The following is a 13,780-nucleotide window of genomic DNA, read 5'->3' as shown; positions in this document are numbered from 1 at the left end:
AAATAAAACATGGAATCTTAATAATAAACAATTTGAATTAATTATTATAATACTCGAATGCATAAGATATTAATCAGAAATGAATAACACTTACATGAAGGGACTCGGTCAGCTCATCCTCAGGTCGAACATAAATGTCAGCAAACACATTGATCTTCGAGAATTTTGAACCACCTTGTAATAGAAAAAGATAAAAAAGATGTTAGTACGCCAAAAAAAAAAAAAAAAAAAAGAGTGACATATTAAAATTGGAATTAAAAGCTTTAATACCTTATGCCACACCTTCAACCTATATGAGAAAGGCCTTAAACATGAATGGTGGAGAAGAGTCGTTTTCTCCCGATTGATCTTGTTGGCCTTTGCCTTCTTCTGTTATACACAAAATAAATGTATTATTTGTAATATTTAAAAAAAAATTAATAAACATTAGTTACACATTTCAAAAAGTATAGTAAATTAAGTCGTATTAAAATAAGAACCACGTAGGCTAGCTCCTAAAAAATGACTGCAAAGCCAAACCCAACTTTCTTCCTAATCCTTAGACTCCTTTAGGCAACCCACATAGAGAGCGACCTACAAATCATCATAAATCTCGAAATGCTAGTGCAGGTTGTTCTTCCATTACTTGTACCGTTCAGAGAAGAGCCAATTGAGGTACACCAACATGTGCTTGTTGATGTTGTCGAAATTGTAGTTTGTTTGCAATATAACAAATATTACGAAAATATTAGTAATTAAATAAATTAATAAATATAAACATATAAATTTTATATGAAAACCATTAAAAATGCGAGGATACTTACCAACAAATGATCGTGCACCTCCTTTTTCACCTCGTCTAGCATCGACTTCCAAGACTTCCACTACATATGGTAAAAGTCCGAACAATGTGCCCATTGTTGTGGACCAATGCGCTATGCTACTTCGTTGTTGGTGTAGCCCGATGTCGCTCATCATATCCGATCGTGATACGATCATTGGTCACTCGGGTGACCTTCGCCGTGTTCAATTGCCGGCAATGTCTCTGGGTGTTTTTCTTGGTTGCAAACAAATTAAAAATTAACGTTAAACCAAAACTGATTAAAAATGCTACTGAAATTTCAGCAGAATCTCCCCTATAATTAAAACATTTCCCCAATCCTGAAAATAACAATAAACAATATATGTATCCAACAACAATAATCACAACCGTTTAATAAGGCATTTGGGAACAATCACAACAATAAACCATATATTTATATATATAATAACTTTTTAATCCTTAAATATCCTAACTGAACAAAATTAATCTTAAAATAACATAACTAAGTTAACAAGGAAATAAGGGAGTTTATTAGGATAGTATACTTGGCTGTGAACCTGAGGCATGGATTGTGGATGCCGATGGCGACATCGTGTCTGGAGTGGGGGTGCCGGTGAGCATGCTTGGCGCTAATAGGTAGCACCACCAAAGAGGTCAATGATGTCGGTGCCTAGGGGACTTGAGGGACAATTGGATTAACCAGATTCACTGGCCTAGGGTCCATCTTCGTTGGAGCAGCGGCGGTAGTAGTAGAAGGCGGGGGATTTGGACAAGGTGTAGTTGTCACCGCCTTTCGACTTCTAATGAGCTGTGACATCTACATAATTGGAAAAAAAATTGCAAGATTACAAGTATACAAATTATCCTAGACATGCATAATAATTTCTACTTAAATTTAAAATTAAAAAGAAAATTTAAAACCCTATATCAAACCCCACTGCCCTAATTCTAGCTCCTAATTTAAGAACCCTAATTCCAACCCCTAATTTAAAATCATTAAACCCCTAACTTAAGAACCATAAATCTAACCCCTAAATTAAGCACTCTATACCTAACCACACTTCCCTAATTCTAATCCCTAATTTAAAATTTATAACCCCCTAATTTAAGAACCCTAAATCTAGCTAACCCCTAATTTAAGAACCATAAATCTAACCCCCAATTTAAGAACCCTAATCTAACCCCACTGCCCAAAATCTATAAACCCTCATTTAAGAACCTAATCTAACCCACAATTTAAGAACCCTAAATTTAACCCCATTGCCCTAATTCTAACCCCTATTTAAAATATAAAAAAAAAACCCTAAATCTATAAACCCTAATTTAACATGGCAAATTAAGCAAATTGAAAAAAAAAAAATTAAAGAGGAAATTACCTCTTGGAGATGAAGAGGAGCGACGAGAATAGAGGGTGAGTAATGGAGCGACGGATAGCTGAGATAAACAACGGAGAAAAGGACTGAGAGGGAGAGAAAGAGTGTTGAGGGAAGAGGAATTGAGGGTGAGAAAGGGTGAAACACGTTGGAGCTTCGTCGGGAAAAAGCTGAATGGGTGAGAGGCGTCATGAAAAAGAGGAAGAAGAAAGAAGTGAAGGGAAAGGCATTGCGTATTACATTAAATATACTGATTCCTTGTGCGATGAAGGGTTCGATGCGCAAGGTTTACTACTTTGTTGCACGTTGTTTTCAAAATTTCAGGAAAAAAAATACCAAGCCAAAATTTTAGACAATTGCACGATGAAGACCAATCTTTCGTCGCACAAAGTAGCTTTGCTCGACAAATACCTGGTCTAGCCATGTAAAATTAAAAAGCTTGCATGATGGAAAATGGGTTATTCGTCGCCCGATTATGTTTAAAATGGTTATTTTTTTTGGAAATTTGATTAAAATTTATTATAAGCAACTTAATAAAACAAATTTATTAATAAAGCATTGAAAAAGTAATTCACAAATAAAATACATTAACCATTTAATGTATTTTGAAACGAAATTTACAAATAAATTCCATTAATCTTCATCTGAACTATAATAACTTTCACTTTCATCGCTATCATTATTTTCAGTATCTCATTCTTTATCGTCCATAGGTACACCATGATCGTTGACATCAGTTGCAAAAAAAATCTGGATAACAACCTGATTGGCTTTAGTACTTCGTTTGGCAAGAGGTGTCGAATACCAACATGAACTAGGCATTGCAGAATCATATGGAAATCATGACTCTTTAGTTTAGCTAATTTACTCCTGTCAACGTTCACTCAACGCGCGATATTAGAAGCATACCCATCAGACAACTTTACAGAGGATAAAAACTTTTCTTTGTCATTTGGTTTCATTAAAAGAAATGCAAGATCCCTTATGACTTTATCATCCCTATTCATCCATGATGTGAGAATTACTTGACACACAAATTAAACCCTCTTTTTGACAATTGTAGTATAGATGTAAGTAGGGTATCGTTCTAGGCCGGGGATTAGGAGGGATTGCTAATCTATTCTAAATTAATTTAAAAATATTAAATAAGACTCAAGGACACAAAACTAGGCTAAAAACTCTAAAAACTCGAAACACACTTGGAATGACTCAAAATAATGGAAACAACCAATTTAGACACTAGGAACTGAAATGGACGGAAATTGAATTAAAAGACTAACAACAATGAACACTAACTAAATAATATAATTTAATAATGGGAGGGGGTTTGGTTTTGACGAGAAGTAAATTAAACTTAAATAAATTACAGAATTGACAAAAACATGAAATTAAGGTGAAATGATAGGTGACGGACTAGCTAGAGGGTTCTTCTCCACACATGACACATATGCAACCTAAATTGATTTTCAGTTGTTCTTTCAATAAATTGTGAATGACAATGTTCCAAGTTAATTAGGTCCGCTTAAATTAACTCTTAGATTTCCCTAGATTCATTGGATTGAATGGAATACGCATTACAACCAAATTATTCCTCATCAAAGTCCCTAACTATGGAATACGCATGATAGAGACATTCAACAAAGATCATTAAGTTCAACGGAAATCATAAACATTGACTAGGCATTCATAACTATGAAATACGCATGTTAATCCAGCCTAGAATTCACTTAACACGATTGGGGATAACAACCTTCACTACTTGTGAATATAAGTTCATAACGATTAGGTGAAATTTACTTATATTCTAGCATCAAATTCATGCATGTAAATTAAGTATGCATTCTTAATCGACATACAAAAATAAGCTATCAATCAAGCAGTTAAGCAAATTAAATCACAACTCAGAAATCAAAACTGAAGGTAATCAATTCATATTACAAATATATTCATGGCTTTGAATTAACCTCTAGCCAAAATAAATTTAGTTACACATTATTATCAAATTAAACCAAAAGTAAAACATGAGTTTGAGAAGATAACACCAATAAGAATGGAGTGAAGCCTCTGCCTCTGTGCTCCTCTTCTTCCCGTGCTTCTCCTGCTCTTCGCCTGTCTCTCACGCTGCCAGGCAGCTGTCCTCTGACCTCTGCCGTCTCGGTTTCTGCTTTCTGTTTTTATTCTTTTTCGCGCCTAAGGCTGCTTCTGCTCTCGCTGCAAGGCCCTCAATTTCCTGCGATGTCCTCCTTTTTCTTTCTTATCCTGTTTCCTCTTCTTTCCGTGTGCTGCCTAAGGCAGCTTTCTGCTCAGTTGCTGTCCTGTGTTTTTGTTTCTCACGCTGCCTAAGGCAGCTTCCCCTTTCTGCGCAGTTGCTGTCCCCCTATCCTCCCCCTTTTATATTAGCTGCAAGGCAGCTTTTATTCTTTTTTTTTAAGCTGCCACATGCAGCTTTGCTCTTTTCTTCGGTCCATTAACTTCACCAACCCTATTCCATTCACTGCACTTTCCTTTTGCTCCTCACTTGTGCCACCATCACCAACATACACCACCACACATGCATCTTTCCTATCCATCTTTAAAGAATACGCAACACCAACAGCATGTGGAAGTTGTGAGCTGGAAAGCAATATAAATTATTGGTGGTGTGACCTTAATCATTTTAGTGAAACATTTGAAAATGGTCAACATATCAGCCAAAAATAATCTCCTACATAAAATAATTTATATCTTACGCCACGGTTGATGCTTAAAACTCATTTGTGCTATTTTTATTTTCTTTGCATAACAAATCCTATAAACACAAAAATAACGTAAATAGCTCAAAAATATAAGGAACTAACTAAGAAAAGACGAGTGAATTCGAAGTAAAAATATATCTAAATATGATCCGATCAAATACCCCCACACTTAACTTTTGCTAGTCCTCGAGCAAAACAAAGAAAACAAGAACAAGAAGTAACAAGAAAAACATTAGCTTCCCTTTATGTGACCCTCATAGAATTTCATTCAAGAAAACAAATCATCAAGAACCATAGCTAGCACCAACAAACTAATCCAAGTTCATCTTCCTTATTCAAATATTAGCAGTAATCTTTGAATCATCCTTGAAGTGTAGTGTGTGAGATAGCCATGCTAATGCAATTTCAAGTTTTTATTTTTAAAATCATCATATGCAAACTAGCGACCTTCTCACGGGATATGCACTCAATCACACATGTGTTTAGTTTTAATGTGTTTCGCTCAAATAATCAAATGTGAAATTTCTACCATAAGCTTGCATAAAGATCACTTCTCCACAGTCATAATTGCAAAACTTAAATCAAGAGGACTTTTATTGGATGTAATGAGGCTTAGGGATAGGGTTATTGAAACGAAAGAATAGGAAAACACAAATTCCAAGCTACATTGCAAGCAATTCTCTTCTTTAGATTTATAAGAACTCAAGCTCTCCAACAATTCTTCTAATACCTCCAATCACACCCTTAAACTGAAACTTTAAAAACTTTTTATTTTCTTCGTATACAATCTTTCTTTTTTTTTTTTTTTTTTTTTTTTTTTTTTTTTTTTTTTAATACAAACATGAAATACCCCCACACTTATTCTTTTGCCAAACACCTTCAAAGTACTTCACAAACGTTTCTCATAAGACAATCTTGCATTGCTCGCTAGCTTGCTTGGAAAGGGTAAGGAAAAATGTTTCAGGCATAAGGGTAGACATATCTGGTGATAAGAAATAAAAGGCTCAATATACACGGCTCAAATTGGCAATCTAATGATATCATTTTTATTTGGGAAACATGGTTATTTGGGCCATAGTGGTAAACCTAATGCCTCTATCATTTCCAAGTTCATGCAATCAATGACAAACATTTCGAAAGATCGTTACGCAAGTTCTAGAGATGTATCTCACATAAGTTCATCACACATGAAAGAATAGGAGTGTATGAAAAATGCACACACTTTCAATAGGCTCAAAAACTCACATAGGATATATATGGTCACTAAATTCACATATGAAGCTTTAATTCATACTTTAGTTTCACATCAACAAGGCTATGTGCATTTGGTTTTTCAAAGATGGTCAAACATGTACAAAACTAACAAGAGAATTAGGAATTTCACAAAACACATGTTAACTAAGTTCTTGATGATCATGGTTCAAATTTGATCCAATTATATCATTGGGTCGGGAAACTAACAAAAATCTAATTCAAAACAATAAGGGAAACAAGACAATATTTTTGGATTTTTAAATTTTCTGATTTTTTTAATTTTTTTTTTTTTTTTTTTTTCAGAAAACAAAACTAATTAAGAAAACAAAAAGCAACAACACGGAAACAAATGAAACCCGTTCGTAGTTGAAGGTACAAAAAATTTCAATTTGGTCATTTTTTATACTCTTTACCCCCAAACTTAAACCGGACATTGTCCCCAATGTCAGAAAACACTATAATGCAAATAAAAATAAAATAAATAAATAATAAGAAACAAAATAAAGCAATTGGACTGAAAACTTCCCTAGTTTGCAGTAAAATCAAGCGATGACCCCCCAAGCTAAAATTCTGCAATCAACTTCAAGGGTGGAAATAACCAAAAGTTCCTGCAAAGAAAAGAAATAAATCAGTTAAGTAACACAAGAAAATGTAAAAAAATAAAATTGCAAACGAAAAATTGAAAATCACGATAAAAGACAATGAATAGAACTAATAAGTGATCATTGGTCGTGCTTGTTGACTTTCCACAGCTTTCCTCTTGAACTGGGTGACACTTAGCTTTTTACTTGCAAGTGATGATTTGATGATATTGTACGGCGAAGCTTTGCTCTTTGGTGATGTTGCAGTTCCTTATTTGTTCTCCAAGCAAATGTGGCAGCTTCTCTAGTTCTTCATCTCAGACTCCTTCCGCTGGGATGATTGTGCAAGCTGCATTCTTCTCTGCTTGTTTCTTCTGCACGACGGGCAGGCACGAGGGAGAGGTGTTGGTCTGTTTCTTTTTTCAATCTTTCCAAGTACCCACCTCTTGCTCTCTTTCTCCTTGTCCTTAGTTGAGGATGAATCAGCACGTTGTCTCCACATGCTTCGAGGTATCATCTTCACTTCCCTTATACGTGAGAGACGAAGCGGAAGCATAAGATGATGAGTACTCGAGAGCAAGTGCTAGCTGGAGAAAGGACAGGGAGAAAGCATGATATGAGATACTCGTGCTCTCAACCTTTATGATATGAAATACTTGTGCTCTGGATGGGTTGTTTGCAGGGGTATCCTAGGGGATGAAAAATACAGAGTGACTCGAGAGGGTGTGTTGGAAATACATTCTCGGAGATGAAGAAGTGCTGATAGGGTGTGCCTTTGCTATGGAAGGCAAAGGTAGATACTTATGGGACTTTTCTTCACAACCGGAACTATTCTCTCACTCATTGTCGGCAGCCGGTGGATGGATGAATAGTACAAATTACGCGCTTTCTGACAAAGCTGCCCGTAATTTCCGCAAAGCTGCCAGTTGCATGTGACAAGTGACAACACGTATGGACAAATTGATCTTTTGAAATCCGGGGTTCGGCTCGTGGTTTCTGAGCAAGCCCATTTTTTTAGAAATGAAACGCCTTTTTTGAGAAAAGGAGCCCCGACTCTTCGATTTGCGAGAGGACGCCTCTCTGAGGAGCGCCTCTTTGATTTCTTCTTTTTATAGAGGCGTTAATTTTGTTCCACAACACACTTGAGCTCCCTCCTGTAAACACTCCCTTCTTGCACTTCCAAAATCTTAATCAGTCCGACTCTCTTCTTTCTTCACCACCTCTGAAAAATGTCTGGCCCTTCCGATCGTCGTTTTGACTTGAACCGTGGTGAAGAGGCAGCCCCGCCTTCACCAGACAACATATGGCGCCCATCTTTCATATCCCCTACTGGTCCCCTTACCGTGGGGGTTCGGTGATGAAAAATGACATGACTGCTGCTGTGGTGGCCCGGAACCTTGTCACCCTCAGAGATAACAGACTGCTCGCTAGACGGTCTGATGAATTGGCGGTTAAGGAGTCTCTGGCTCTTAGCGTGCAGTGTGCTGGTTCTGTGTCCAACATGGCCCAACGCCTATTTGCTCGAACCCGTCACGTTGAATCGTTGGTGGCTGAAATACAGAGTCTCAAAGAGGAGATTAGAGGACTCAAGCATGAAAATAAACAATTGCACAAGCTTGCACACAATTATGCCACAAACATGAAGAGGAAAATTGACCAGCTGCAGGAAAATGATGGTCAGATTTTACTTGATCACCGGAGGTTTGTGGGTTTGTTCCAACTGCATCTGCCTTCGTCTTCTGGGGCAGCACCGCATAGTGAAGCTCCAACTGATCAACCTCCGATACCTCCTCCTTCCGTGGCCCCGCCGACTGCTGAAGCTCCGCCGACTACTGAAGCACCACCTGACCAATGAATGCTATTAGTTTACACATCATTGTAAAATATTTTTACTTTTACGTTTTTTTTTTTTTTTTTTAAATGTAAATTAATGTAAAAAGACTTTGGTTAACCTTCCCCCACACTTAAACTAAATAACACAAACTCACAGAAATCAACCAAATAACACAACTAACTGAACAAAACAAAATGAAAGCAGTAAAGATAAGGGTGTAAGAATGCAAATCTGATTTGGTTAGCGATTCCAAAGTCTCCCTTCGTTGAATGCTTGGGTTGCCTCCCAAGAAGCGCTTGATTTAACGTCTTTAGTCGGACGAATCTTTCCTTTAAACTCCACTCGGCTCCAAAGCATGGAATTTATCTTTTAATGGGAGGTGATACTTGAAATGATTCGGCAATGGTTTAAATTCAAGAGTGGGTGCCTGAATCATCAAAATCAGAAACATGTTAGTATAAATTAAAATTGAAATTGGAGAAGATGGCTTACTTTCTTTTTCCGACACAAACTCAATGACAAACACCACATCTTTGAACATTTCTGGGACTTTGAACTTGGCCAGGTTTACTATGATGGTTGTGGCTTGTCCCGTGTCATCAAACTCAACTGCTTTGGGCTTGATTGTCTCATGCACAGCCTCTTGGATGTATTCTTGATATGCTTCAACCACTTCATTTTCTTGAATCCCTTTTCTTGGTGTGCAAGATTCTTTGAACGTTTCAATACCATCGGGAACTTGTTTTGGTGCACCAAGAATTGGGATATCACTTTGCACCTTTGGAAGAGCTTCCACAATGTCTTTTTCACTCTCTTTGATATTTGGAATCAAAAACCTGCAAGGACAAAGGACATTCGGTGGAATAATGTTAGAATGAAGTGAATTTAGAACTTCCTCACCTGAGTTAGATGACATAGGGATTTGAGGAGCTTGCAGCAAGAATTCTTCTAAACTGCCCAGGTCGTCCTCCTCCTTTTCTGCTTGCAGCAGCAATTCATCCATGTTCGGGCTATGTTTGGATGGTTCTGGGACAACTTCATCCTTCATGTCACCTTCCAAAGTGATGGCTTCATCGATTTCAACTTCTGCCTTTGAATTTGCAATGTTTGAGTTGGAAAGTTCACTTTGATCTCGAATCTGTGCCATGAATTCCACAATCTGCCCAACTTGCATCTCCAATTCGTCCACTCTTTTGACTCGGTCTTGCATCTCCTGGTTTTGATTTTCTACTCCCTGATTCAAAGAGGTGAGTAACTTATTAAGTGTATCATTATCCAAGGATGTACCTGAATTGAATTTGGTTGATTGTTGTGGTGGCTGTGACGGTTCATATGGCCACTGATAGAACTCTTCTGATGGCGGCAATTGTTCTTCTTTTTTTAAACCCTGCGCCACAGAAATTAGTCCTTCAAGAATTTCATTATAATTCATGGGCATACTTTGATTTGATTGGAATTGTTGTGGGGGATGCTGTGGTGGCTGCATAGGTCTTGAATAGAACTCGTCTTGCTGCCAATATCCACCTTGTTGAAATTGTTTAGGTTCATCCCACATATAATCTGAATTACCTCTCCAATTTGAATTGTAAGCGTTCGAAAATATGTTGCCCCTTGTTTGGTTATAGCCTTGATATCCCCAAACATCTTCATTGGCAGAAAATTGAGGACTTTGATATCCTTGTCCATAGGGCACATCAAGTGTAGGGACACTTGGCATTGTGGTCCGTTCGGCATTATGAGTCAATTGAGCAGTGAGCTGTGCCAATTGAGCTTGAATGGTCGCAAGTGCCATGTCTCGCTCCATTTGTACCTAAAATCAAAGAAAGAAAAATAAATCAAATATCAAAAGTAAAATACACAAACACCAATATAAACATAAACAAAAACAAAAATAAAGGGATTAGCAAAGTTGCTAATCCCCGGCAACGGCGTCAAAATTTGATGTGAGAATTACTTGACACACAAATTAAACCCTCTTTTTGACAATTGTAATATAGATGTAAGTAGGGTATCGTTCTAGGCCGGGGATTAGGAGGGATTGCTAATCTATTCTAAATTAATTTAAAAATATTAAATAAGACTCAAGGACACAAAACAAGGCTAAAAACTCTAAAAACTCGAAACACACTTAGAATGACTCAAAATAATGGAAACAATCAATTTAGACACTAGGAACTGAAATGGACGGAAATTGAATTAAAAGACTAACAACAATGAACACTAACTAAATAATATAATTTAATAATGGGAGGGGGTTTGGTTTTGACGAGAAGTAAATTAAACTTAAATAAATTACAGAATTGACAAAAACATGAAATTAAGGTGAAAGGATAGGTGACGGACTAGCTAGAGGGTTCTTCTCCACACATGACACATATGCAACCTAAATTGATTTTCAGTTGTTCTTTCAATAAATTGTGAATGACAATGTTCCAAGTTAATTAGGTCCGCTTAAATTAACTCTTAGATTTCCCTAGATTCATTGGATTGAATGGAATACGCATTACAACCAAATTATTCCTCATCAAAGTCCCTAACTATGGAATACGCATGATAGAGACATTCAACAAAGATCATTAAGTTCAACGGAAATCATAAACATTGACTAGGCATTCATAACTATGGAATACGCATGTTAATCCAGCCTAGAATTCACTTAACACGATTGTGGATAACAACCTTCACTACTTGTGAATATAAGTTCATAACGATTAGGTGAAATTTACTTATATTCTAGCATCAAATTCATGCATGTAAATTAAGTATGCATTCTTAATCGACATACAAAAATAAGCTATCAATCAAGCAGTTAAGCAAATTAAATCACAACTCAGAAATCACAACTGAAGGTAATCAATTCATATTACAAATATATTCATGGCTTTGAATTAACCTCTAGCCAAAATAAATTTAGTTACACATTATTATCTAATTAAACCAAAAGTAAAACATGAGTTTGAGAAGATAACACCAATAAGAATGGAGTGAAGCCTCTGCCTCTGTGCTCCTCTTCTTCCCGTGCTTCTCCTACTCTGCGCCTGTCTCTCATGCTGCCAGGCAGCTGTCCTCTGACCTCTGCCCTCTCGGTTTCTGCTTTCTGTTTTTATTCTTTTTCGCGCCTAAGGCTGCTTCTGCTCTCGCTGCAAGGCCCTCAATTTCCTGCGATGTCCTCCTTTTTCTTTCTTATCCTGTTTCCTCTTCTTTCCGTGTGCTGCCTAAGGCAGCTTTCTGCTCAGTTGCTGTCCTGTGTTTTTGTTTCTCACGCTGCCTAAGGCAGCTTCCCCTTTCTGCGCAGTTGCTGTCCCCCTATCCTCCCCCTTTTATATTAGCTGCAAGGCAGCTTTTATTCTTTTTTTTTTAAGCTGCCACAGGCAGCTTTGCTCTTTTCTTCGGTCCATTAACTTCACCAACCCTATTCCATTCACTGCACTTTCCTTTTGCTCCTCACTTGTGCCACCATCACCAACATACACCACCACACATGCATCTTTCCTATCCATCTTTAAAGAATACGCAACACCAACAGCATGTGGAAGTTGTGAGCTGGAAAGCAATATAAATTATTGGTGGTGTGACCTTAATCATTTTAGTGAAACATTTGAAAATGGTCAACATATCAGCCAAAAATAATCTCCTACATAAAATAATTTATATCTTACGCCACGGTTGATGCTTAAAACTCATTTGTGCTATTTTTATTTTCTTTGCATAACAAATCCTATAAACACAAAAATAACGTAAATAGCTCAAAAATATAAGGAACTAACTAAGAAAAGACGAGTGAATTTGAAGTAAAAATATATCTAAATATGATCCGATCAATCCATAAACCTCTCCTTATTCCCATTTGTTCTAATCTATATAAGCTTTGATAGTGATCATTGTCTTGCCCTCGATATCTAGAATTGTGCCGACCAATGTGTCAAATACATTTTTCTCAACATGCATGACGTTGAGACTGTGTCTCAATTTAAGTTTCGACCAATACAAGAGCTTAAAACACATAAAGTTGTGCATCCAGTTCATATGTGTAGAAGGTCTGGTCATACTTACAATTTTCCTGAACGGAGCAAAATCCAAACGATTAAGATATCTGATTTTCAAATCATGTCCAGACCTTTCTCATGGCACTCGTGGTCCCATGGCAACCATTTTCGATAACTAAGGTAACAAACTTTTCCATCCTACCAACCAGATGTTACATCCTTATTCCATACAAAGAATGCCATATAACCCCTAGTGTTCCACCCAAAAACCATTGCATATGCAGGAAAATCGTTCACATTCCACATCACCGCTGCCTGTAAAGTGACATCTTGCCAGTACACTTATCGTATGTGCGCACACCGTTTTCCATAAATCCTTTAGCTCATCGACTAACGACCTTAAGTAAACATCAATTGACCTACCAAGATCCTCAGTTATCAATAGAGTCATTATCATGTATTCTTTTTTCATGCATTTTCAAGGCAGCAAATTATACGGAAATATGAAAAATTGGCCAAGTGTTGTGGTGTTGGTTTATAACTCCGAATAGATTGAATCCATCAATGGTAAGTCCCAATCTAACATTCTAGGGATCAGCAACAAAATCGGTGAACGTTCGATCGAACTATTTCCATGCTTCCCCATCTGCAGGATGCCTCATCATATCGTCATCTACCCGTTTTTCCTTATGCTATCTCATATCAGTGGTAGTATGTGTTGACAAATACAATTGCCTCAACCTAGGCTTCAAAGGCAGATAACGCATGACTTTTTATGAGATCTTCGTCGTTCTATTCTGAAATGTTATTTTGAACCTCAACTCATTGCATACAGAGCATTTATTCAACGTTTTAATCTTCCTATAGAACAATATATAATTGCTTTTGTAAGCGTAAATTTTTTCATAACCCAATCTGAGACAATTCAACACCTTTTGTGCGTTTCTATGGTCTTTCGGCAAACAATTGTCCTTTGGTAACATTTTCTTGAAAACTCCCTATAAGTAATCAAAACACTGGTTCGATATACGATACTTTATTTTGATGTGCATCAGTTCCACAATGGCCGTGAGAACCGAAAAGCCCTCGGACCCCGGTATAACTCTTGGTTGGTATTTTTTCATAGTTTTTCATATTGTTTGAATTCTGCATTGTCCATTGGTGTAGACACATCATCTTCCCTTTCTTGATTGGTGATTGTCAACGTAAATGGAA

The 13,780-nt window shown here is 37.0% G+C and overlaps 1 long non-coding RNA gene across 1 annotated transcript; it reads right to left on the bottom strand.

Moving 5' to 3' along the window:
• Positions 1-4,090: 4,090 nt before the first annotated feature.
• On the bottom strand, positions 4,091-12,247 carry LOC126631197 (uncharacterized). Its single transcript, XR_007626320.1, has 2 exons — positions 11,653-12,247; positions 4,091-4,319 (listed from the first exon to the last, which is right to left on the bottom strand). It is a non-coding gene; the product is annotated as an uncharacterized LOC126631197 (long non-coding RNA).
• Positions 12,248-13,780: the final 1,533 nt, after the last annotated feature.

Source organism: Malus sylvestris, chromosome 8, assembly GCF_916048215.2.
Source record: "Malus sylvestris chromosome 8, drMalSylv7.2, whole genome shotgun sequence".
In the NCBI taxonomy this organism is placed as follows: Eukaryota; Viridiplantae; Streptophyta; class Magnoliopsida; order Rosales; family Rosaceae; genus Malus; species Malus sylvestris.
This window is presented reverse-complemented; position numbering and strand designations above follow the sequence as displayed.